Source organism: Cajanus cajan, chromosome 10 (genome assembly GCF_000230855.2).
Source record: "Cajanus cajan strain Asha chromosome 10, NIPB_CcT2T_4, whole genome shotgun sequence".
NCBI lineage: Eukaryota > Viridiplantae > Streptophyta > Magnoliopsida > Fabales > Fabaceae > Cajanus > Cajanus cajan.
Genome location: NC_138526.1, coordinates 35,976,573 through 36,001,653, shown reverse-complemented (window position 1 = coordinate 36,001,653; position 25,081 = coordinate 35,976,573). Strand labels below are relative to the sequence as shown.

The window sequence follows — 25,081 nt, the reverse complement described above, 5'->3', positions numbered from 1 at the left end:
TGAGTCAAAGGCATTACTATTCGAGAAAAACCCTCAATGAACCTCCGATAGTAACCTGCCAACCCAAGAAAACTCCTAATCTCTGTAGCAGTCATCGGACGCTCCCACTGAATCACAGCCTCCACCTTGGCTGGATCTACTGCAATCCCCTCTGCCGATATCACATGCCCCAAAAATCTCACCTCGGACAACCAAAACTCACACTTGGACAGTTTGGCATACAACTGTCTCTCTCTTAACACCTCCAAAACTGACCTCAAATGCTCACGGTGATCCTCCAATGATCTAGAATACACCAAAATATCATCAATGAAGACCACCACAAATCTGTCCAAGAACGGTCTAAAGATCCTGTTCATGTAATCCATGAACACTGCTGGAGCATTAGTGACACCAAAAGGCATCACCACATACTCATAGTGACCATACCTAGTCCTAAAGGCAGTCTTCGGTATGTCACTCTCCTTCACCCTAATCTGGTGATATCCGGATCTCAAATCAATCTTTGAAAACACTAAAGCTCCCCTCAGCTGATCCATCAAATCATCAATCCTCGGAAGGGGATATTTATTCTTTATCGTTAATTTATTCAGCTGCCGATAATCAACACACAAACGGGCCCCACCATCTTTCTTCTTCACTAACAGTACCGGAGCACCCCAAGGAGAAACACTGGGCCTCACCATCTGTTTCTCCAACAAATCCTCAATTTGTGTCTTCAGCTCTACCAACTCAGCTGGAGCCATCCTATAAGGAGCCACTGATACCGGTCCTGCACCTGGTACCAGATCAATGCTAAACTCAACATCACGCCTGGGTGGCAATCCTGGCACATCATCTGGAAACACCTCAGGAAATTCACTGACAATCTCGATCCCAGCGATAGCTCTCTCTGTCTCAATACTCAAAGTTGCAAACAACATGAAGCACTCAGCTCCATCCCTCATCAACTGCTCAGCCTGACCCGCTGATACCAACACCTCATCCTCCAACTGAGGAAACATCAACTCTCTCCGAGCACAATCTATAAGGATGTGATGGGCAGATAACCAATCCATCCCTAAGATTATGTTGATATCCACCATGGGCAACACAATCAGGTTCACTTGGAACCTCCTACCAGACACCTCTATCGGGCATCTCACACACATCTCCGACGTCACCACAGAAACTGAAGCCGGAGTAGACACAAACAAATCAACATGCAAGGAAGATACTGACAAACCCAATCTCTTCACACAATCAACAGAAATAAAAGAATGCGTGGCTCTAGAATCGAATAAAAATAAAACATCCTCACCTGCTGCCTTCCCCTTTCCCTTCACTAAGTCTGATGAAGTAGAAGCCTCTGCACCTGACAATGCAAACACTCTCCCCGTAGCTGTAGGTCTGGGTGGCCTCGGGGCACTCCCAGATGAAGTCGGCGGTGTCTGAAAATCTCTAGAGATGTGGCATGGCCTACCACATCTGAAGCAAACATTCCCTGGTGTCGCCACCGGCCCAAACGGGCCTCGGCGGTCGCGAAGACGGTCGAGCTCGCTTTTATTTTAGTTTTGAAAATGTATTGGATTATTAGAACGACTTGTTCTCAAACTGAGACCTTGTCGATCTTATCCAATTTATTCATTAAAAGTCTCACTAATCCATATTAATCCCAAGCGGGAACCTCCATGGATTAGTGGTTTTCGCAAAAGGAGGGTTCGTGGAGTCGCCACCAATGTTTTACTCAAAACATTGGAAAAAGGGATAAGGCAATTGATTTTATAAATCAACTTTGGCCATTACAACCAGAGTTGGGTAAGGGAGTCGGTTACGCGTGGGGAAGGTGTTAGCACCCCACAACGCCCCTTTCGGGTTCCCTATGACAGATTATTTCTAAAATAATAGCGTAAAATTACTAAATTACCCCTATTTATTATAAGCGATTATAAATTAACTATCTACATGATGACAGTTTAAATATGCACACAGAAAGCAGTAAAAGGAAGGATTTAAGAAGAAACCTCTTGAAGCGTGCTTTTATATATTGAGTAAAACTGGGAAGCTTTTTGGCGTTCCCTCGCTCTACAAGCTCGCTCGCTCCTAAAAACTTTTGACTATGGAAATCCGGAGGATTTCCCTTCGACTAGGTTCGAATCTCCAAGCTAAGTGCTCGGAATTCCAGAACTTCGTCGGATCGACTCCCAGAGAGATTTCTAGGGCAGAACACTGCTCAAAAACCCCAGAATACTCAAGGAGGGAGTCAAAACTGAGTGAAAAAGTGTGGAATGACGTCCAATTGACGTCATATTTATAGGGAATAGGCGCAATACGGCCTACAGAAGCAATACGGCCGTATTGAAATTTTTGAACTTCAATACGGCCGTATTGAGTTCAATACGGCCGTATTGAAATTCAGAAATTTCAATACGGCCGTATTGATTTCAATACGGCTGTATTGAAGCTTCAATACGGCCGTATTGATTTCAGTACGGCCGTATTGAAGTTTCAGAAACTTCAATACGCCGTATTGAGTTCACTGCGGCCGTATTGAAGCTTCAATACGGCCGTATTAAGTTCAGTACGGCCGTATTGGGCTTCATTCCCTCCACTTCCTTATTTTGAGCTATTCTAAGACCTCTAGACCTACAGAGAACCCTCCTAGGGCCTTCCAGGAGTCCTTCTGGCTGATCTTCCTTCAGTCTTCGAGAGTCTTCAAGCTTTATTTCCGACCCGGACAATTTTAGGGGTCTACAGCTGCCCCCCCTTTACTTAGTCGGACGATCTTTTGGTGTACCGGCTGACAAGTAAAGGAGTTGACCCAATTGTCCGGGTGATGTACCAACCTTATGACTTGTAGCGTCTTCCGGTGGAAAATTATTGAGTAGCCTCTCCAGGTTGTTGCATACCTCGGCGCTTCTGACAACCTCGGTAGCTAAGTTTAACACCAACGTGCCTCTGACGACGCTGATGGCTGAATATTGTCTCTCCAGACCTTGAGTATTGTCTCTCCAGACCTTGAGTACTGTCTCTCCAGACCTTGAGTACTGTCTCTCCAGACCTTGAGTACCGTCTCTCCAGACTTTGTTTGAGTGCTGTCTCTCCAGACTCTGTTTGAGTATTGTCTCTCCAGACCTTGTTTGAGTATCGTCTCTCCAGACTTTGTTTGAGTACTGTCTCTCCAGACTTTGTTTGAGTACCGTCTCTCCAGACTTCGTTTGAGTACTGTCTCTCTAGACTTCGTTTGAGTACCGTCTCTCCAGACTTCGTTTGAGTATCGTCTCTCCAGACTTTGCCTCTCAAAATGAGGTAGTTGAGTATAGTTTGTCTCCACAGTCCACAATGCTGCTTCGACGGTTTGTTTTTCTGATTTTGTGCCGCTGAGGGCTGGATAACGCAGGGATCCGTCTAGGGGATGTGCAGTCATTCATAGGTTCTTGTGTCCCAACTTGCATTGCTTAGTTGGTACCCATGGGAATTTTTGACTCCTTGGGGTGTAGACACAGATGCTCTTTCTCTCTGAGTTGAGCGATGCCTTATGTTTGGCTGACGTCCTTTGACGTTGGTGGAGTATCCCGGTTCATCCTTATTCGGGTATCTCTTTTTGATTTTCTGATTTTTGCTGCCTCTGTGTAGGCTGTTATCCGCTGGGGATTCTGGATGTTGATTTTGTCTCCACAGTCCACGATGCTGTTTCGACGATTGTTTTTGATTTTTGTGCCACTGAGGGCTGGATAACGCAGGGATCCGTCTAGGGGATGTGCAGTTACTCATAGGTTCTTGTGTCCCAACTTTCCATTGAGTAGTTGGCGCCCATTGAGGAATTTCTGTTTCCTTGGGGTGTAGACACGAAGATGCTCTTTCTGAGATGAGCAGTGCCTTATGATTGGCTGACGTCCTTTGGACGTTGGTGGAGTATCCCGGTTATCCTTATTCGGGTAACTCTTTTTAATTTTTTGGATTTTGTAGCCTCTGTGTAGGCTGTTATCCGCCAGGGGATTTTGTCATTGGTTTGTGATTGGCCTCTTCTGTTAGGCAGATCATCTTGATATTCAATGATAGGCTGAGAGCCGGATTCCACTTGGGGAATGATTATTGATCTTTTTATGATTTTTCCTTTTGAAGGAGTGCCTCTTATGTAGGCGACTGAGGAATTGGAGTTCAGTGTTCGGCTGAGTGCCAGATTCCGCTTGGGGAATACTTATTGATATTTTTGATTTTTCTCTTTTTGCAGGGATGCCTCTGAGTAGGCGATTGGGGAATGAGGGATCTTATGTATCCCAGAGTATTATTTAGGAAGCCTCTGCAGGCTTAGCCTCACTCAACACTTGAGTTGGAGAGCTATCTTCACTGAGGAAGTTTAAGTCCTTTGACTTGGATATTCTGCTTGGGAGATCGTACTTCCATTGGAGATTTTGACGATCTTGCTTGATAGCTCTTGCTGGGGATTTTGAATCCAAGAGCATGAGTTAAGGTTTCCTCTGGGGAGTATTATTTCTGCGAGCCTCTCCAGGCTCAATTATTCTTTGATGTGGAGTATTATTTTGGCGAGCCTCTCCAGGCTCAATTATTCTGAATGAGTATTGTTTCGGCAAGCCTCTCCAGGCTCAGTTATTTCTGAGAGAGTATTATTTCAGTAAGCCTCTCCAGGCTCAGTTATTCTGATGAGAGTATTATTTCAGTAAGCCTCTCCAGGCTCAATTATTCTATACAGTTGGGGGAGTATTATTTCTGTAAGCCTCTCCAGGCTTTAGTTATTCTGAGGAAGTATTATTTCTGCAAGCCTCTCCAGGCTCAATTATTCTGAAAGAGTATTATTTCAGCAAGCCTCTCCAGGCTCAATTATTCTGAGAGTATTATTTCGGCGAGCCTCTCCAGGCTCAGTTATTCTGAAAGATGTGAAATCTTTGTCTTTTTTTGTCGACTTTTGACTTTTTCTGTATGTTTGCCTTTTTTGTCATTTTTTGGCTTTTTCTGTATTTTTGCCTTTTTTGTCATTTTTTGGCTTTTTCTGTATTTTTGCCTTTCCTATTGTTTTTCGGCTTTTTCTGTACAGAAATGTCTCAGTTATTATGAGAGAGTATTATTTCGGCGAGCCTCTCCAGGCTCAATTATTTTGAGAGTATTATTTCGGCGAGCCTCTCCAGGCTCAGTTATTCTGAAAGAGTATTCTTTCGGCAAGCCTCTCCAGGCTCAGTTATTCTGAGAGTATTCTTTCGGCAAGCCTCTCCAGGCTCAGTTATTCTGAGAGTATTCTTTCGGCAAGCCTCTCCAGGCTCAGTTATTCTGAGAGTATTCTTTCGGCAAGCCTCTCCAGGCTCAGTTATTCTGAGAGTATTCTTTCGGCAAGCCTCTCCAGGCTCAGTTATTCTGTGCAATCTGTTTGTTGGATTTTCTATATCCTTGCCTTTTTTCATTTTCGGCTTTTGTTGACTGCTGTCATACACAAGAAATTTTCTATTTCTATTTATTTTTTATTTTTTATTTTTTTATTTATTTATTTATTTATTTTATTTTTTTATTTTTATTTTTTTTATTTTTATTTTTTTATTTTTATGCAATTGCCTCATGACGAGGTCTTTGAAAATTTCTTTATGGCCAATACGGCCGCATCCATTTCAGTACGCCTGTATTGAGTTGAAATTTTGTTCATAACCCTGATTTTAGTACGGGTGTACTGAACATGGTACGGGCGCATTGTTTTTTCTGAAATTTATATTTTTTATTTTTTGTTTTTTCAATAAACAGAGAATAAGTGATCTTCCAGTACACCTATCATCTGTATGCATGTATGCAGTATGATGCACCTAATTCTATTTGATTCTTTTTTCAAAAGAATTAACCGATGCGTTTTTGTGTTTGGATTTTGCCATTCCTCCAGACGGACTGTGCTCTGCCGATTTCTGTTACCGAGGAATGATGCATATTTGATTTTGGTGTCATCAACCAAATGATTCTTCCTTTTCTTTAGAAGATGTGTCAACCCTCCTATTGACCACTATATCTCCATGTTTCCACAAGATTATTCAAAAATCGTTTGGGACAAGAGAGAAAAGAAAGAAAGGATATATTTTCAAAGGTTTGTGTTTTAGAGGGGATTATTTTATTTTTGAAAAATGGTTTTTGTAAGAATGGCTGGCCATGGTAGGCTTATGTGTTTAGGCTTGTTCGATTAAACACTTATGAGGTTAAGCACATCTTTGTTATTAATGATTGTGTTTTGACAACTTGGATAGCTTTCCTTGAGCCCCTTGTTGAATTCAATTGATGGTACCATCATGGATTTATTTTGTTTTTCTTTTTTTTGACGGCCCTAACTTTTGCCTAAAACACCCATTTGTGATGTCTTAGCGGGCTTTTGTTTTTGTTCATTATTTTGTAACCCTAATTTTTGCCTAGGTCACCCTTTTGTGGGATTCCTAGCGGGTCTTTTGCTCTTATTTTGTAACCCTAACTTTTGCCTAGGTCACCCTTTTGTGGGATTCCTAGCGGGTCTTATTATCTTTAGGATTTCTTTATCCATGATGGCACTTATTGAGGCCAAGAAAAGGTGCTCCAAGTTGACACACACACTTCCACATAAAAATGATGTGGGTTTATTATTATTAAGATGATTTTAACCTCATTCATGTTTATTCAAACAGGGTTAAAATAATGTGGTCTAGAATTTTATTGCAAGCGAGAAAAGAAGCAATAAAGAATTAATGAAGAATGATTTTATTATAATCATAATGGAAACATGTGCCCTATCGAGGCTCGGGGGTCGGGCTGTCCCCGAGGAGTGATCTCTAATAGTCACTGAGTCTATACATCCCTATCGGAAGGAGGAGAACACTTGATGACGACGACCGGCCTTAACGCTTGTGAACCGGCCTTCTTAAAGATCTGGCTTAAAGAACGTCGAGAAGGATCTTGGTTTCTCTTCGTCCTTTGATCTTTATAAGGGTTGTATCCTAACCCTTGTTTCCACAGATTGTCCTTGATAATGGGTAGCTCCGAGATTCCTTGGGAGTACTTGCCCAATCCTTGTCCTGGCAAGTATCTGTTCTTGGTGAGCATATGAGCTACCTTCTTCATTTCTCGGGGAAACGTTTCAACATTGGCAATTTCCAATGCTTGGAAGGCGGTTTCCAAAGCTTCCTCTGCTGCATCCACATAAGGTATGGTGGATGGCTTGCTGATGAGTATGTCATCTTCAGCTTGTACAGTCACCAGTTTGTCATCCACTATGAACTTGACTTTCTGGTGGAGCGTAAAGGGTACAGCTTTCGCATCATGAATCCAAGGTCGGCCGAGGAGACAGCTGTATGCGGGAGTAATGTCCATCACTTGGAATTCGACATTAAAGATAGTGGGTCCAATTTGGATTGGAAGATTGATCTCTCCCACCACTTCTCTTTTAGAACCATCGAAGGCTCGAACGATCATGTTGCTCGGGCGCATTTGGACTCCCTTGATCGCCAATTGCTTGAGCGTTCTTTTTGGCATCACATTCAAGGAAGATCCATTATCTACCAAGACTTTAGCGATGTGATACTCCTTGCACTTTACAGAGATGTGCAAGGGCTTGTTGTGGTTCGGTCCCTCAGCGGGGATCTCTTCATCGGTGAAAAAGAGGTGATCATTAGCCGTGATGTGACTAACAATCCCCTCAAACTTGTCTTGGGAGATACTGTGCGACACGTATGCCTCGTTCAAGACTTTCAACAGAGCTTGCCGATGCGGTTCGGAGCATAGGATCAACGACAACAGCGTAATCTTTGCTGGCATCCTATGAAGTTGATCCACGATGGAGTACTCGCTCTGTCGGATATATTTTAACAGCTCGTCTGTCTCCTCCTCGGATTCTTTTTCCTCGGTTTTCTTTTCTTTTTTTTCTTTATTCTTGGGGGCTTTATCATGAAGATCATCGGGAGTGTAGATCCTGCCACTCCTAGTCATGCCCCCAAGTCCAGCGATGTTAGAGATATCGCTGTCGGCAGAAAAGTGGATGTCGTATATCCACGGCACAGCCTTATTCGATTCGTAGGGAAAAGGCCTTGGAGTAGTGATCCTTAACGGTGTCGGACCTTCCCCTTTATTCGTCTGTCTTGATTACCAACAACGGAGTTGACGTGCGCTCGCTTGGCGCGGTTGTTGGCTTACACTTAATAACAAATGGCGTGCGATCCGTCTTGAACATACGCATCGATTATTTCTTTCTTTTTATTAATGTTTATTACTGAATTACTAGGAGGGATGTATGAAATGAATGATTCCTAGATCCCTCCATGATCTATATGCATGAGATGATGATGTTGAATATGCATGCATTGTGTTTATTGAACTAAGCATTATCATGTTTTTAGGATTTTCCTAAGATGATGCATGATATTGCTTGGTTTGGGTAAATACATATTTTTCTTTTGAATATTTTGTATCTTTTTTGTATTTTTTGGGTGAAAAGGGAAACTACCTATATGAATGCAATGAAGGTAGATGTTAACACCATGTACTAGAAGATCTTTATTTCTATTTATTCTTTTTATTTAAAAAAGAATGTTGTATGTTTAAAAGGTGCAAATGTATGCTCATACAATGTCATATAAAAATGCACAAACAATTCACTCATCCACGAACAGTCACGAGCGAATCACGAGGTAGGGGTCTCCTGCAGAAAAGTGCATATTCAAGGAGGATCTAACTGTTCTCACTTGGTCAAAGGCCCCCAAGGTGCCCCCATTATAGGGACCCAATTCCTCTCATCGTAGGTCGATGGAAAGCTCCAACGCACCGTCGGACTCAAGTTCATGGTTATCACCTTGAGTGATGTTTTCCGACAACGGTCTACGGGCACCTATAGACCCATTCGACAACCGGCCGTACTAACATCCACTCCCTATGGTTAATCACTCATGCCCCCGGGTATAGAGGGAACTGTTGTGTGCAAAGGTTTGTGTACAGTTTGTATTTCAAACAATTGCGGAATTTAAACATACAACAGTTATTTAAAACCATATAATAAATCATGTTATCAAACAAGGGGTAATGAAGTAATTTTAACTATTATTTGTTAAAATAATCTGTCACTAAATGGGACTGACTCTCGAAGCTTCCCCAGTGGAGTCGCCATCTGTCGCCACCGGCCCAAACGGGCCTCGGCGGTCGCGAAGACGGTCGAGCTCGCTTTTATTTTAGTTTTGAAAATGTATTGGATTATTAGAACGACTTGTTCTCAAACTGAGACCTTGTCGATCTTATCCAATTTATTTATTAAAAGTCTCACTAATCCATATTAATCCCAAGCGGGAACCTCCATGGATTAGTGGTTTTCGCAAAAGGAGGGTTCGTGGAGTCGCCACCAATGTTTTACTCAAAACATTGGAAAAAGGGATAAGGCAATTGATTTTATAAATCAACTTTGGCCATTACAACCAGAGTTGGGTAAGGGAGTCGGTTACGCGTGGGGAAGGTGTTAGCACCCCACAACGCCCCTTTCGGGTTCCCTATGACAGATTATTTCTAAAATAATAGCGTAAAATTACTAAATTACCCCTATTTATTATAAGCGATTATAAATTAACTATCTACATGATGACAGTTTAAATATGCACACAGAAAGCAGTAAAAGGAAGGATTTAAGAAGAAACCTCTTGAAGCGTGCTTTTATATATTGAGTAAAACTGGGAAGCTTTTTGGCGTTCCCTCGCTCTACAAGCTCGCTCGCTCCTAAAAACTTTTGACTATGGAAATCCGGAGGATTTCCCTTCGACTAGGTTCGAATCTCCAAGCTAAGTGCTCGGAATTCCAGAACTTCGTCGGATCGACTCCCAGAGAGATTTCTAGGGCAGAACACTGCTCAAAAACCCCAGAATACTCAAGGAGGGAGTCAAAACTGAGTGAAAAAGTGTGGAATGACGTCCAATTGACGTCATATTTATAGGGAATAGGCGCAATACGGCCTACAGAAGCAATACGGCCGTATTGAAATTTTTGAACTTCAATACGGCCGTATTGAGTTCAATACGGCCGTATTGAGTTCAATACGGCTGTATTGAAGCTTCAATACGGCCGTATTGATTTCAGTACGGCCGTATTGAAGTTTCAGAAACTTCAATACGCCGTATTGAGTTCACTGCGGCCGTATTGAAGCTTCAATACGTCCGTATTAAGTTCAGTACGACCGTATTGGGCTTCATTCCCTCCACTTCCTTATTTTGAGCTATTCTAAGACCTCTAGACCTACAGAGAACCCTCCTAGGGCCTTCCAGGAGTCCTTCTGGCTGATCTTCCTTCAGTCTTCGAGAGTCTTCAAGCTTTATTTCCGACCCGGACAATTTTAGGGGTCTACACCTGGAAGGGAACAATCTCTAACCATATGTGCTCCTCCACATCGGTAGCACCGCACTGACTGTGCTCCGCCCTGAGGAGTAGCAGGTCGAGGTCCCCTACTAACAGCTCCTCTCTGAGACTGTACAGGTCTGTCATAGGGTCCCCTCTGCTGGCCTCCCCTCCTGGACCCAGATGATCCCTCTTGAACTCTAGCAACCTTACCGCTACTACCACCACCCTCCAAACTCTCAACAGTCTTTGCCTTCTCAACCAAGGCAGGAAACTCCACTATGGACATGGGGACTATAACCCTCTTCAGCTCGTGCCTCAATCCCTCTGCAAACGTTCTACATCTCCAAGCCTCAGATATGGCCTGAGAGTAGAAACGAGCTAGATGCTCAAACCTCATAGCATACTCAGAAACAGACAAGCTCCCCTGATGTAATCTCATGAACTCTGCCTCCTTAGCGTATCTAACGCTATCCGGGAAATATTTCTCCAAAAAGACCCTCCTGAAGCAATCCCAGTCAACAGGCACACCCCTGCTCTCTAACATCTGCCTGGTGCCTCTCCACCAGTACTCAGCCTCGCCCCCCAGCATGTAAACTGCATAAGCCAACTTTCTCTCATCAGAAGATCCTAAAACACTAAAGATCTTCTCCATATCCCTCAACCACTGATCCGCCACATCAGGATTTGAATCCCCTCTGAACTGAGGAGGCTGACATCCCCTGAACTCTGCTAAATCTCTCTCCTCTTGAGAGACCACCGGTCTAGCTGCCTCAGCCGCAGCTCTACCTGCCTCCATATGAGCAAAGTGAGCACTCTGCTGCTGCATCGCCATGGCCATCATCTCCATGGCCCTAGCAATCTGGTCATACTGGGGTCTCACCATACTACAAGAATTCAAACATCCTATTAGTAACATAATACCCCTCACAATTCACCAAAGGCTAGCACATATTAGAGATATGACACAACAGAAACCTAGAAGGATCACTCCCCACAAAGTATCCTAAAAGACTCGACCGGCTCTGATACCATAAAAGTGTAACGACCCGCCACGGTCTCTACACTTAGTGGAATCGCACTACAACTAGTTAACTAAGAGAATATTAAACTGGATAACACATACATACAGGCATAAATATAAAGATCGAAATAATTAAGTTTCTGTATATAAAATATAACACCATATATGTACAGTCATCCCAAAATATTCCTTAGTGCCGGTCAAGCACTGACAAAAAAAATGTTACCCAGAATGGTAACTCAAAACACGAGACTCAGCTCCTCGTCTCACAACGATCATCTCTACTCCCAAGCTATCCCTGACCTGCTCCCATACCAAGTATGATCATCGCAGTTCCACCACATGGAAAACAAAAGGGTAAGCTAGAATTCAAAGATCAATAATACAAGTACAGAATAAAAATCTATATTACACATGCATCCCAAATCCTGTCCCTAAGGAACCTTTCATCTCAATCAATCATTCATTCATCAAACATGAAGTCAAACACCACACTTCATCATATTAATAATCATGCAATGAATGCAACTCATGACAGATATGCATACATATCAATCATCTAATGCGTCGTCACGCATACACCTAGGCGATCTCCATAACAATAGAGCTGTACAAGTGACATTCCATCCTACCGAAACCACCCCAACCGTTTTCACGCCCAATGCGCCCGCTCGGTCACAGCTAAACAGGATATATAATCCTCACTCGGGTTTACTCGGATGATGTCACTTACACACTTGGAAGTCCAGATCCACCGTCAGGTATAGCACAGCTGGGTACGGGCTTACCACGACCTTGGCATGCATTAACCAAGTCAATTCTGGAGTTCGCCCACCGACTATCCGCAAGGATCCACGCACCTTCCCGAGTACTTGGTTAAGGGAATAACCCTCGACCTCATACCCCGCTCCAACACTAGCTAAGGACTTAGAGGAGACTCACCCAACCCAGTGGCCTATCTGAGCACCACTCTCCCAAATCCAGTGGCCCCCCAGAGCACCACTCTCATATATCAGTGGCCTATCCAAGCATCACTCTCAAGAGACTCTATGTGAGCTCTTCCAGTTCGAAAATATTTTTCCTCTCCTCAAGTCCTAGGCTAGACTCATGCCATAGGCATCACATGCAATCATGCATCATACATCATAATGGTCTGCCCACCATCATGATCAACAACCATACACATGTCATAAGACATCACATGCAATAATGCATCATACATCATAAATGGTCTACCTACCATTATGATCAATACATACCATATGAACGTATCATATTCAAACATTCATATATATCATCACAAAGCATACATATGAATCACACCTCACCATACATCATATATCATACATACATGATCTAAAACTTCAACTTTAAACATGCATAAGCATCAATTCATTCATAAATATATTCAAGCACAGTGCCGTCAACTCGCGCCTGGCCTAACACCAACCCAAGAGCTCTAAGCTCTTCCACGCCTGACACGCTCAACCTGCGCCCAGCCCTAAACTATTCAGAGAGTTCAAAACTCTCATCCAAACTAACAAATTCAGCCACATGCAAACAATCTAGCTTCCCTTACCTGAAGATTGGCTCAGATAGCCAAAGACTGAACAAAAGTAGAATTTCCCCTCGAGGCTCAACTCGAAACTTCAATCCTCCCAAAACAAGCTTTCTAATCTGAATTTCAAGAAAAGACAGAAGGAGTTATTGATCTAGAGGAGAAAAGGAGTTAAACAGAGAAATTTGGGAGAGAAAGGAGCTCACTGACCCAGAGACCTTCTCTCTAAAACTTCTCTCTAGAACCAGAACTCCTCACGGCCCCCGTCACCCCTATTTATAGGCAATCCGGAGTGGCCAGAACGGCCCGTACCGATACCGGAACGGCCCGTACCGATACCGGAACGGCCCGTTCTCCCTCTGGAACAGCCCGTTCTCCCTCCGGAACGGCCCGTTCTCCCTCCGGAACGGCCCATTCTCCCTCCGGAATGACCCGTTCTCCTTCCCGGAACGGCCCGTTCTCAACTACAATATGTAGTTCAATTCAGTAGTGTGGAACGGCCCGTTCCAGTTTGGGAACGGCCCGTTCTGGGCTACTGAATCAGCCTCTTTTTTTTTTCTTTTTTTTTCTTCTTTTTTTTTTTTTACAATGTTACATATGCAATGGCAACACAATGCAAGCTTTGAGCAGCCATGTCTAAATCATATTTTTTATTTATTTTTATCTCCCCTGGTTCAATTCAATAATTTTAATTCCCTCAACAAACTTTCTATCACATGAAGCTGTTGTTCCTTACCTTTTCTTCTTTAATAGATTTCAAGTGACCATCAGAATCAACATATTGAGTACAAGTTTCTAAAACAATCTCCGCAGCTCCTTTCCAATGTATATGTACTGCAGAGTCCATCTGCCAAGCAAGTTACATTCATTATTTATGAGATTATCATATGAAAGATGATGCAAACCATCCAATTGATATGTTTCAATATTAGAAAAGTAAAACTAATCTATTTCTGTAAATTAAATAAGTTAAAAATGAGAGTTAAAATTGAAAGTGCATGGGATGAATATTTATGTATCATAATGGCTATAAGATTCAGTAAATAAGCCATGAGTTGGAAAACATTTGTATCAAATAATTACCCGTTTCACAGCAACACCGTCTCGCTTTTTCTCAGAATTGAAGGGGAAGACATGGAGAATCGTTGAATTTGATCTAACAAGTTCAAAATTCATCCCCAACTGCCACGAGGACTCAACAGATTAGTTCACCTTCAAAATCATTACCAGTGTAAAGCTACTCTGGTGATATACGTACACACAAAATAAATAAATAAATTAACACATACACATGCTATAAAGAATAAGAACCTTATGTTCAGGATATTGTTACCAACCTTCAACTCTGCTATCTCTTGTTCTCGTTTTGCAAATGTGACAATGAATGTAACTTCCTTTTTCTTTGCTTTTTCAAGCTAATAACCAGTAGAAAAGTGAAATGGCTTAGTGAAATATGATCAACGTATATTGGATCATTTGAAGCATAAAAATTAAAAACTAGATTCTGAACCTGCTCTCTTAAAGACTCTTCAAATGATTTCAGAGCTTGAAGATAATTAATCACCAATTTTGGTGCTAGAAAGTATAAAGAAGAAATAATTGCTTAGCTATATATTTAAAACACAGAAACCAACTATTAACAAAACCATATCATGAATAAAAATCACATCTGTTACTTGCAAAATAATAAGCATAAACTAACCTGGAATGGTCCCAGCAGATATAAAAGGTTCATTTTGAAATGAAAAATGCCACTTCTTAATCTCAGATTTTGCAGCCTCAAGTTCATTCTGGAATTATACAATGAACTGGTAAACATTTTTAGGAAACAAAGATGGTACAAGTCAACCTATATACTGAACTTTGGGCCACTCTGTTAGGATACTCAACTCCAACCGGTTAGGTTTAGCTATGTGAATTTTTTCGAACTAACAAATGGAATTAAAAATAGTGTGTAAATTTTTGTGTAATCTCTGAAAAATTTGTTCCACCTAAAACCTTTGTACAAAAAAATTAAAATGAAACATTATACAAAGCAAAAATAGGGAATCAAAATGGATATGAATCGAAAACTCACCTTAAGTGGAAGCAATCAATCGAAGAGCAGCGTAGAGAAGAGAAAGATTAAAAAGCTCTTGCGAAATCACTAACCCCGTAGAGAACATCGTAGAGAACACTTAGCGAAATGCTTTCATCGCAAATTGGCTCACCAACGACTGTGTTGAGCGTCAAATGAAGCTAAAGGTTTGACGAAAAAAGAAGTTTGAGAGTGAAGCAGAAGGTTTAACGGAAGAAGAAAGAAACGGAGGTTTGACGGCAGAAGCGAAGCAGAGCATGCGTTGAAGTGAAGCAGAAGGTACCCTAGGGATTTTTTATTTATTTTTGAATTTAAATTCTTTAACTCTTTTTTATTTTTATTCTTTTAACGAGAATAAAAGTATATTTTAATTAAGTTGTATACGTGGTGACAATATTTAAACATTGTGACGGTTTAAAATCGCCAAAATTTAATTATTTTGTGGCGGTTAAAATAACCGCAGGAATTATAACATTTTGTAGCGGTTTTTGAAACCGTCGAAAAAAACCGCCACTAATTAACTAAATTTTTGTAGTGTAGTTGACTAATTTTTTGTAGTAATAAGTTTTTGAAGGCTTTTACCTACATTGACAATCTGTTGTTAGAAGAATCTTAAGTTGTATTGAGTTTTGCCTACACTAAACAAAAGTAGGTATAGATTTTTGAGTTATACCTACATTAAATATTTGTAGGTAATTTTTTTTTTTAGTTTTACCTACACTAATTCAAGTCTATAGGTAAAAGTGTCTGTAAGCATAGGTTATTTTTTTTTAGTGCTTGTTTTATTTCAATTGATATTTTAAAAGTTAGGCTTAATCATTTGATTCAATTGATATAATCGTGCTAGTTTCATTGTTTAAAAGCAATTGACTTATACAAAAATTAGTAAGAATTTGTGAAACAATTATAAAATGAAATATTTTTTAGTAATTTAAAAAAATTATTATCCTTTGATTTTAATTTACTCATAGATGTTCATAGTATTTAACTTATGATATATACACCTCCTTTTTATTACAATTACACCTACTTTGTTTAAAAAGGCTAAAATTGCTGATAGTAGAGCTCGAATCCATACAAATACTTACGTGGAGGAAAATCTTAAGTCTTCCGCCTTAACTAATTGGGCAAACCACCCGCTGGTTCTTTTTGATCAGTTTTTAATACATCACAATGCGTTTTCTTGCTTTTTTCTCTATCAAATAGAATATGTGACTGTTTTAACGGAGTTTTTTTTATTCGCACATTTATTTTAAAGTTTCATGTTGAAATAAAATTCCAACACAAATTAACATATTTTATAACTAATATCTGGTTTTAAACTTGATATGAAAATATTATGATATAACTTGATAAGATTTTAAATTAGTATTTTATTAATGATTGATAATTAAAAAATAAAACAAGGATAAATACATTTTTTGAATTTTATATCTTAGATTTAAGATGAATAAATATATTAAGTTAATTAATAATTTATTTAAAATGTTAAAATTTAATTTATAAAAATAATATTTTAAAAGAAAAGTGTTATAATAACACAGGTGTAACTTTTACTAAGTATTACATCGCTCAATAACTTTATATTAAATGTGAATTTTATAAATTCAACCGTTAGATTGAAAGTTTTTTACTCTTAGATCATATATACAAAATTTTACATGAATTCAAGATGATTTGATACTTCATTCTTGTAAAATAAAATTGACGTAACATATACATTTCAAAATATATTAAAATATGAGCACTTTGATTATCTTCAAGTTGTTGTTCAATTTTAACAAAACTTGAAATAAACATATAAAGTGATATGAACTTTCAATTTAACGGTTGGATTTACAAAATTCACATTTAATATAAAGTTATTGAACAATGTAATAGTTAGTAAAAGTTATATCAGTGTTATTATAACCCTTCTCATTTTAAAATATAAAAATTATTATTTAAAATTTTAAATTTATAATAGATAATTTAAATTGTATCATTATATTAATTTTAAATAGAAATAAGTAGATTATTAATTATAAAAGTAAGTATATATAAATAAAGATTAATTAAATATAATATAATAATTATTATTAGTAATATAATTATTAAATATATTATTATATTTTTATAACGGTTCGGATACACCGAAATGAGAGGGATCCAAAGATAGTATAAGTATGAGATTGTATATTTGAGGATGACTTAAATGAATTAATTTGTACTACCTATACTGACAATATACATATGCCTTTCTGTAGCTTATCTCATAAGAACTCCACAGTTAAGCGTGCTTGACTTGGAGTAATATAGGGATGGGTGACCTTCTGGGATGTTTCCCAAAAATTTTGTAATTAAGGACAAAACATGCTGAAAAGTGAAGTATTGTGAAATAGAATCCTTGAGAGGTCAAATATGAGTATTTTGTAGTGACCGAATTTGCAACGTCTATAAAATTTAATAAAATAAAAAATAAATCTTTAGCGACCGATTTATTTGGTCACTATTTGGTCCCCATACACTTCAGCGACCAAAATCATTGCAACCATTTTGCGACCGAAATTTTCGGTCGCTAAACCAAAATTTTTGGTCGCTAAATAGCGACCGAAAATTTTTGGTCGCTATATAGCTTTGCGACTAGGGTTTTTGCGACTACTTAAATTCGATCGCTAAGGCAAATAGCGACTGATTTTAGCAATTTAGCGACCGATTTTAGCAATTTAGCGACCGATTTTGGTGGTCACTAAATCCAATTTTTTTTGTAGTTTAGTCAAGATGTTTCACTAGTCAGAACCCTCTTTAATTAGGTAACATTTTTTGTAGGACAATTATGGGATAAAATGGAACAAATTTAAAGGTTGAAGATATGCACGACCATGGTTATTAGAAGAGAAGCATGCTCAGATGCATGACCATATTACAAAGTACAGTCATGTGCTTATCAACATGTATGATGGTGCTTCTCTTAAAGTGTTTGTGGACAACAAACACACCATTGATAAAGCACATTCGTACTATGAAGCATGATCATGTTTACCTTTAAACATGCATGTGCTTCTAGTTTCAATAAAGCATGCCTAGGTTATTGAGCACAGTCGTGCTTGTTGAGATGTATGACTGTACTTAAAATTTTGCCTTAATTTTGAATTTAAATAGGGATGTCTAGAGCACCTTGTAATAATTCAATTTTTAGTTTTAATTTTATATTTTCTCTCTCTTTTTCCTGTTCTGGGATTATGATGTAATTGTTCCTTATGAATCCCAACACGAATTTCATGAATTCTTTTCTGTTAATTGTTGAATTATTTTAGTATTTCAATTCTTATTTTAGTTAATTGAAAGTGCATGATCAATCTCTTTTAATTAACAAAACCCTAAAATAAATAAATTTTAGAAGTTTGCATGATCATATTATTTTCTTAATTTCCAATTGAATTATTTTATTATTTCATTTTTGCATGTTTATACTTTATTTTTAGAATAAATCTCTTACGATCAATTTGGAATTTTTTTTAAAATAAAAAACTATTGGCTTCCTAAAATAAGAGTTGTCAGCAATTTCAGAACTAAAGTGACGATAATATTTTATAATTCACAAAATTCATCTTGGGAGGATTGGGAACAATAAGTCACAACCCTATGGATTTTATTCTTTGAATCTCAAACCATCTATTTTTTGCTTTAATTCAATTTTTATCTTGTAAATCAAATCTTGTTTAATCAAACTGCCAAACACCATAATTAGGCTAATAATTTCTTGAACATAGTCTTCTGAGTTCGATATTTGGATTCTGTCTATTGTTACTACTATACTAAGATATACTTGCCTTTGGTTGCATTTTAGATACAACATAGATGCATTTTGTCAGTATAGGTAGTAATAATTTATTTCTTTAATTTTTATCTCTAATTCTTATGCCAACTTCAAAAGTTGATTTTACCATCTACTATTTTTAAAAAGTACACAAAACTATAGTATTTAAGCTTAATTATGACAGTTTGGCCTTTGTTCACTAATTTGATTATAACATGAGTTCTAGACTTTTTTTTTGTTGGTGATTTTAGTGTCAATGAAAAGATAACATCTAAAACTACAACTATTATACATAAGATAAAACTTAATTTAGTCATCTGTGGATCCTCGCAAATCTTACAATTTTTCATTGTTACTTTTTAAGCACAAAATGTAGGGCTTATCTTGTGATTAATAGAGGAATCTTGGGTTATTTCTTAATATTTTTATGTAATTCTCAAGTATAAAATATAATCTAAAATGCTTAATTCCCAACCCAAAAAAAGAAACTAATATGCATGAAACATAATTGATGAACATTGTAATTGGCATTTGTTGTAATAAGTTCTTTCCTTGTAACTGTAACAACCCGATTTTCACAGATTGTACGAGGGCCCAAAGCCCAATAGGGGTAATTTAGTGGCCTAGAACGGGCCGTTCCCAAATTGGAACTGTAACGAACCCACCATGTCTCTACACTTAATGGAATCGCACTACTACTAGTGAACTAAGCAAATATTAAGTTGGATAACTCATACATACGGTATATATATAGGAATAAAAATAACTAAATTTCTTAAATACAAAATAATACGCCATATATGTACAGTCATCCCAAAAATAATATTCCCTAGTGTCGGTCAAGCACAGACAAAATCGTTGCCTAAAATGGTAACCCTAACACGAGGATCAAAGCTCCCCGTCTCGCAGCGGACACCTCAACTCCAAGCTAGCCCTGACTTGCTCCCATACCAAGTATGATCATCGCAGTTCCACCACATGGAAAACAGAAGGGTAAGCTAGAATTCACAAATCAATCATACAAGTATATAATCTATACTACACAATCATCCAACCATTAATCATATTCATAGAGTCTCACCATACACTCTATCCAATACTACTCATGCATAACATACAATGCACCAATCATGAAGTCAAATACCACACTTCATCATATTAATAATCATGCAGTAAATGCATCTCATGACAGATATCAATGCATATCAATCATCTAATGCGTCGTCACGCATACACCTAGGAGATCATACAAGTATATAATCTATACTACACAATCATCCAACCATTAATCATATTCATAGAGTCTCACCATACACTCTATCCAATACTACTCATGCATAACATACAATGCACCAATCATGAAGTCAAATACCACACTTCATCATATTAATAATCATGCAGTAAATGCATCTCATGACAGATATCAATGCATATCAATCATCTAATGCGTCGTCACGCATACACCTAGGAGATCTCCATAACAATAGAGCTGTATAAGTGACATTCCATCCTACCGAAACCACCCCAACCGTTTTCACGCCCAAAGCGTCCGCTCGGTCACAGCTAAACAGGATATAATCCTCCCTCAGGTTTACTCGGATGATGTCACTTACACACTTGGAAGTCCAGATCCACCGTCAGGTATAGCACAGCTGGGTACGGGCTTACCACGACCTTGACATGCATTAACCAAGTCAATTGTGGAGTTCGCCCACCGACTATCCGCAAGGATCCACGCACCTTCCCGAGTACTTGGTTAAGGGAATAACCCTCGACCTCATACCCCGCTCCAACACTAGCTAAGGACTTAGAGGAGACTCACCCAACCCAGTGGCCTATCTGAGCACCACTCTCCCAAATCCAGTGGCCTCCCAGAGCACCACTCTCATATATCAGTGGCCTATCCAAGCACCACTCTCAAGAGACTATGTGAGCTCTTCCAGTTTGAAAATATTTTTCCTCTCCTCAAGTCCTAGGCTAGACTCATGCCATAGGCATCACATGCAATCATGCATCATATATCATAATGGTCTGCCCACCATCATGATCAACAATCATACACATGTCATAAGACATCACATGCAATAATGCATCATACATCATAATGGTCTGCCCACCATCATGATCAACAATCATACACATGTCATAAGACATCACATGAAATAATGCATCATACATCATATATCACACATATATGATCTAACATTTTAACTTTTAACATATTTATGCTCGGCGTAGCCTGAGCTCGCCCAGCCTAATCCCAACCTGAGAGCCCTAAGCTCTTCCATGCCTGGCGCACTCAACCTGCGCCTAGCCTAATCCCAGTCAGAGAGTTCATAAACTCTCATCCAAACCAACAAATCCAGCCACATGCAAACACAAAACACAATACATAGGCTCCATACAACTCAAAATAAACTCAAATCTCACATGCATCCAACCTATGCATCAAAATCATCAAAATCCTCTCAAAACCCCAAAAGATGAGATTTTCTTCAATCATCTATGGATTCTCAACATTCACGCACTTATTGAGTTTCTAAACTCACATGCAACCTACACAACAAACATTCTAGCTTCCCTTACCTGAAGATTGACTCAGATAGCCAAAGACTGAACAAAAGTAGAATTTCTCCTCGAGGCTCAACTCGGAATTTCAGTCCTCCCAAAACAAGCTTTCTAATCTGAATTTCAAGAAAAGACAGAAGGAGCTATTGATCTAGAGGAGAAAAGGAGTTAAACAGAGAAATTTGGGAGAGAAAGGAGCTCACTGACCCATAGACCTTCTCTCTAAAACTTCTCTCTAAAAACTCTCATTTCCCTGAAGGCCCCCAACCCCTATTTATAGACTTTCAGATTGGCCCAGAACGGCCCGTACCGAGTTCGGAACGGCCCGTTCCGAACTCCCAAATCACGCACAAAAACTACGCCCAGAACGGCCCGTTCTGAAATCAGAACGGCCCGTTCCGAGACTCATCCGAAACGACCCGTCCTCCCTACGGAACGACCCGTTCTCCCTCCGGAACGGCCGTTCTCCTTCATTTTTGAAAGGCCAAATCAGTAGTTTGGAACGGCCCGTTCCAATTTGGGAACGGTTCGTTCTAGCTACTGAATTTTTTTTTTGAAACTACGTTACAGGAACGGGCCGTTCCAAACTACTAAAACGAGGGTGATTTAGTATCTCAGAACGGGCCATTCCCGAATTGGAACGGGCCATTCCAAAATACTAAAATTGCCTACAAATCTTAGTTGGGAACGGGGCATTCTAAATTACCAAAAAGGCTTGTAACCCTAATTGGGAACGAGCTGTTCTAAATATGACCGTTATGGGTTAAAATGCAATCCCAGAACAGGCCGTTCTGGATGTGAAATTCTACACATGCCGTCAGAGTCCAGAACAAGCTGTTCTGAATTTAAAACGGGTCATTCCGGGCACTCCTGATGCTTATAAATAGAGCGCTTTGGCACTCCTAAAAATCACACTTTTCAGTTCTGACTTCTTTCTTCTACATTCTCTTCTTTTCCTTCTATACTCTTTGAAGACCGAGGGGCACTTAGAGGAGGAGACCAAGGAGATCTCTGTTTTAGTTTCAGCTACTACTTATCAAGGTACGGGAGAAAAGGGATTATTTGTATGCAGAGTTACATGAAGGAATTAGGTAGAGAAAGGGTCCTTAGAATTATGGGTAATTTTATAATTGTTTCTGTTTGAGGAATTGATGATCCCATGAGATTCTGTATGTGTTTAGGATTATGAATATATGATAAATTGGTAAAAATGATGCTCTGGGAGAGAGAACGAAATTGTAGAAAAGTGCCTGTGAGTTAGGTTTTGGAAAAATTGGGGGTTTTACTATTTGAGTTAAGATTCTAGTAAATTGGTGATTCAATTGAGTGTTATATTAATGTATAAATGTTATTGTTATATTATATGGTAAAAATTGATGATGTAGATGAGGATTCATGGTGAATTGCTTGAGGAATATGTGAACCACTATTTTGTGTGGATTTTGTGTATGTGTTGTGGAAATGTGAATGTGAATGTGATTGTGGTTCCTCACACTTATGACTAGAGATGGCACGACCTTGGGCAAGATGCTACAGGCGTGACCTTGGCATAGTATGGGATGAGTGATTCCTCATGCTTATGTCGGGGGAAGCACGACCTTGGGCAAGAGATGCTACAGGCGTGACCTTGGCATAGTGTAAGATGTGTGATTTCTCATGCTTATGTTGGGGGTGACACGACCTTGGACAAGAGATGCTACAAGCGTGACCTTGGCATAGGGTGGTATGTGTGAGGCAATTAATGCTTATGTGGGGGTGGCACGACCTTGGGCAAGAGATGCTACAGGCGTGACCTTGAATAGGGTTAATTCCAAGATTTGTGATGGATTGGTGTGATTGTGAATTGTGATGTGAAGATGTTGCATGATTGATAGAATTATGATATATATAAATGCTTGTAAATACTTCATTAAGTAATGAGTTATGATGAGACGATATTGTGGATTTTCCTTGTGTGCTTTACATATAGATGTTTTCTTTTCTCACCGTATAATTTGTGGATGTTTTAGGTGAGGAAGATCCGGCTATGAGTGTCATCTAGAATGCCAACAGTTGAATTGTGGCTATGCTATGATATTGTGACATCCGGATAGAGGATTTCTAGGACATGAAATTTTTATATAGATTTGGAGTTGTATTTATTATTTTTAAAAATAATTTGTAAGCTCTTATGTTTTATTTTTCCAATGTTCATTTTCAATCATTTTGGATATTGAAGAATATTTGTGAAGGTTTTTATGTGAACCATATTACCAATGTTGAAAAATTTATTTCTTATATGTGTTGGAGTAGTAAGGGTGTCACAGTAACTTTTGCTTTTATTTCAATATATTCTAGAAGAAAAAGGAATTTATTGAGCAACTGCCACAAAAAAAAAAGTTATATACAGTGATTCATAAAAAGTGCCACTATAAATAAAATATATGTTGGTATAAATTTATTTAAGACGTATATATTTACACATAATTTTAAATAAAATTTAACAAAATATACCGTGTGTTGCTAAAATTTATATTTCTATTTTTTAACAATTATGAGAATATATTTACTAACATATATTGTAGGTAAAATTAGACTTTAATATCAAATAATGTTGTGTGTTATCACATGATAATTTTTTTTAGTAGACTCTAGTGAAATTAAGATATTTCATGGCAACAATTAATATATATATATATATATATATATATATATATATATATATTTTAACGATCTAACCATTAAATTTAAAATTTTTAATATATAGATTTAATCTATAAATTCTTAAAAAATTTAAAAATTATTTGATACTTCATTTCATTAACTAAAATTAACATACAATAATTATATTAAATTTTTTAATGTAAAATATAACTTATTAAATAAAATAAATTTTGTAAACTTAGTCTTGAAATAAAAATATCTCACCTCTCTTTCTCTTTCTATATATGAAAATACTTTATGAAAGGAAAAGAAGACGAAAAATGCATGAGAGGACCCGCACATTATTAAAGGTTGGCCGGCAAAGAAAAGTCTAAGCAAGGAAAAATCTCGTAAGGAGACAGAAGCTTTATGTACTAGCCAAGCTCAATTATTTATCCTTCCAATTATTTCAACTATTAAATATTTTCATTAAACATTCTTTTATAGAATATATTTTTTAAGGAAGTTAATAAAATTATATCGGCCAAAACTCATATTAATTCATGATATCTATAATATATAGAATATTTGAATAGGATTTTAAATAAACATGACTATTATAAATATGCGTTTGATTTTATTATCAATTGCAATTTTTATTGATAAAATAGAAAAAATATAAGAAGCCAACTGTGAGTGTGTGATGTGAGAGGCTGCCGTCACCAACTACTTTGATCGATTTGATGTATCATACATGTACATATAAAAGCAGTGATCTTATCTAATCGTTTCTACAGTAGAACAAAAATTATATATATATATTTTTTAAAATACCAAATATCTATATTTTAAAATTAAAATAAAAATTATGAATCCAAAAAATTAGAATGACTAAAAATAAAATTTAATCTTATATTTTTTAATAGGCGTACTACTACTGTTTGCCTTTTAAGGTAAATATTAAAACTATACTAGTTTTTCTTCTTCTTCAAAGAACCTAATATTAATTTAGGATACTTTTAAGGTAAATATTAATTTTAGAAAAAAGTTGATCAAGAAGCCAAAGTATGAGGAGAATGTCACCGACAACCTTGAGAGTGTGTAATATATAAGTACAACTATTTTTTTTTATAT

The 25,081-nt window shown here is 38.1% G+C and overlaps 2 long non-coding RNA genes across 2 annotated transcripts; both read right to left on the bottom strand.

Annotated features, from left to right (window-relative positions):
• Positions 1–11,364: 11,364 nt before the first annotated feature.
• On the bottom strand, positions 11,365–14,226 carry LOC145952844 (uncharacterized). Its single transcript, XR_014430334.1, has 2 exons — positions 12,903–14,226; positions 11,365–11,626 (listed from the first exon to the last, which is right to left on the bottom strand). It is a non-coding gene; the product is annotated as an uncharacterized LOC145952844 (long non-coding RNA).
• A 9-nt stretch (positions 14,227–14,235) lies between these two features.
• LOC114916365 (uncharacterized) lies at positions 14,236–14,701 on the bottom strand. The gene is made up of 3 exons (XR_003804785.2): positions 14,584–14,701; positions 14,392–14,456; positions 14,236–14,296 (listed from the first exon to the last, which is right to left on the bottom strand). It is a non-coding gene; the product is annotated as an uncharacterized LOC114916365 (long non-coding RNA).
• Between the last annotated feature and the right edge of the window lie 10,380 nt (positions 14,702–25,081).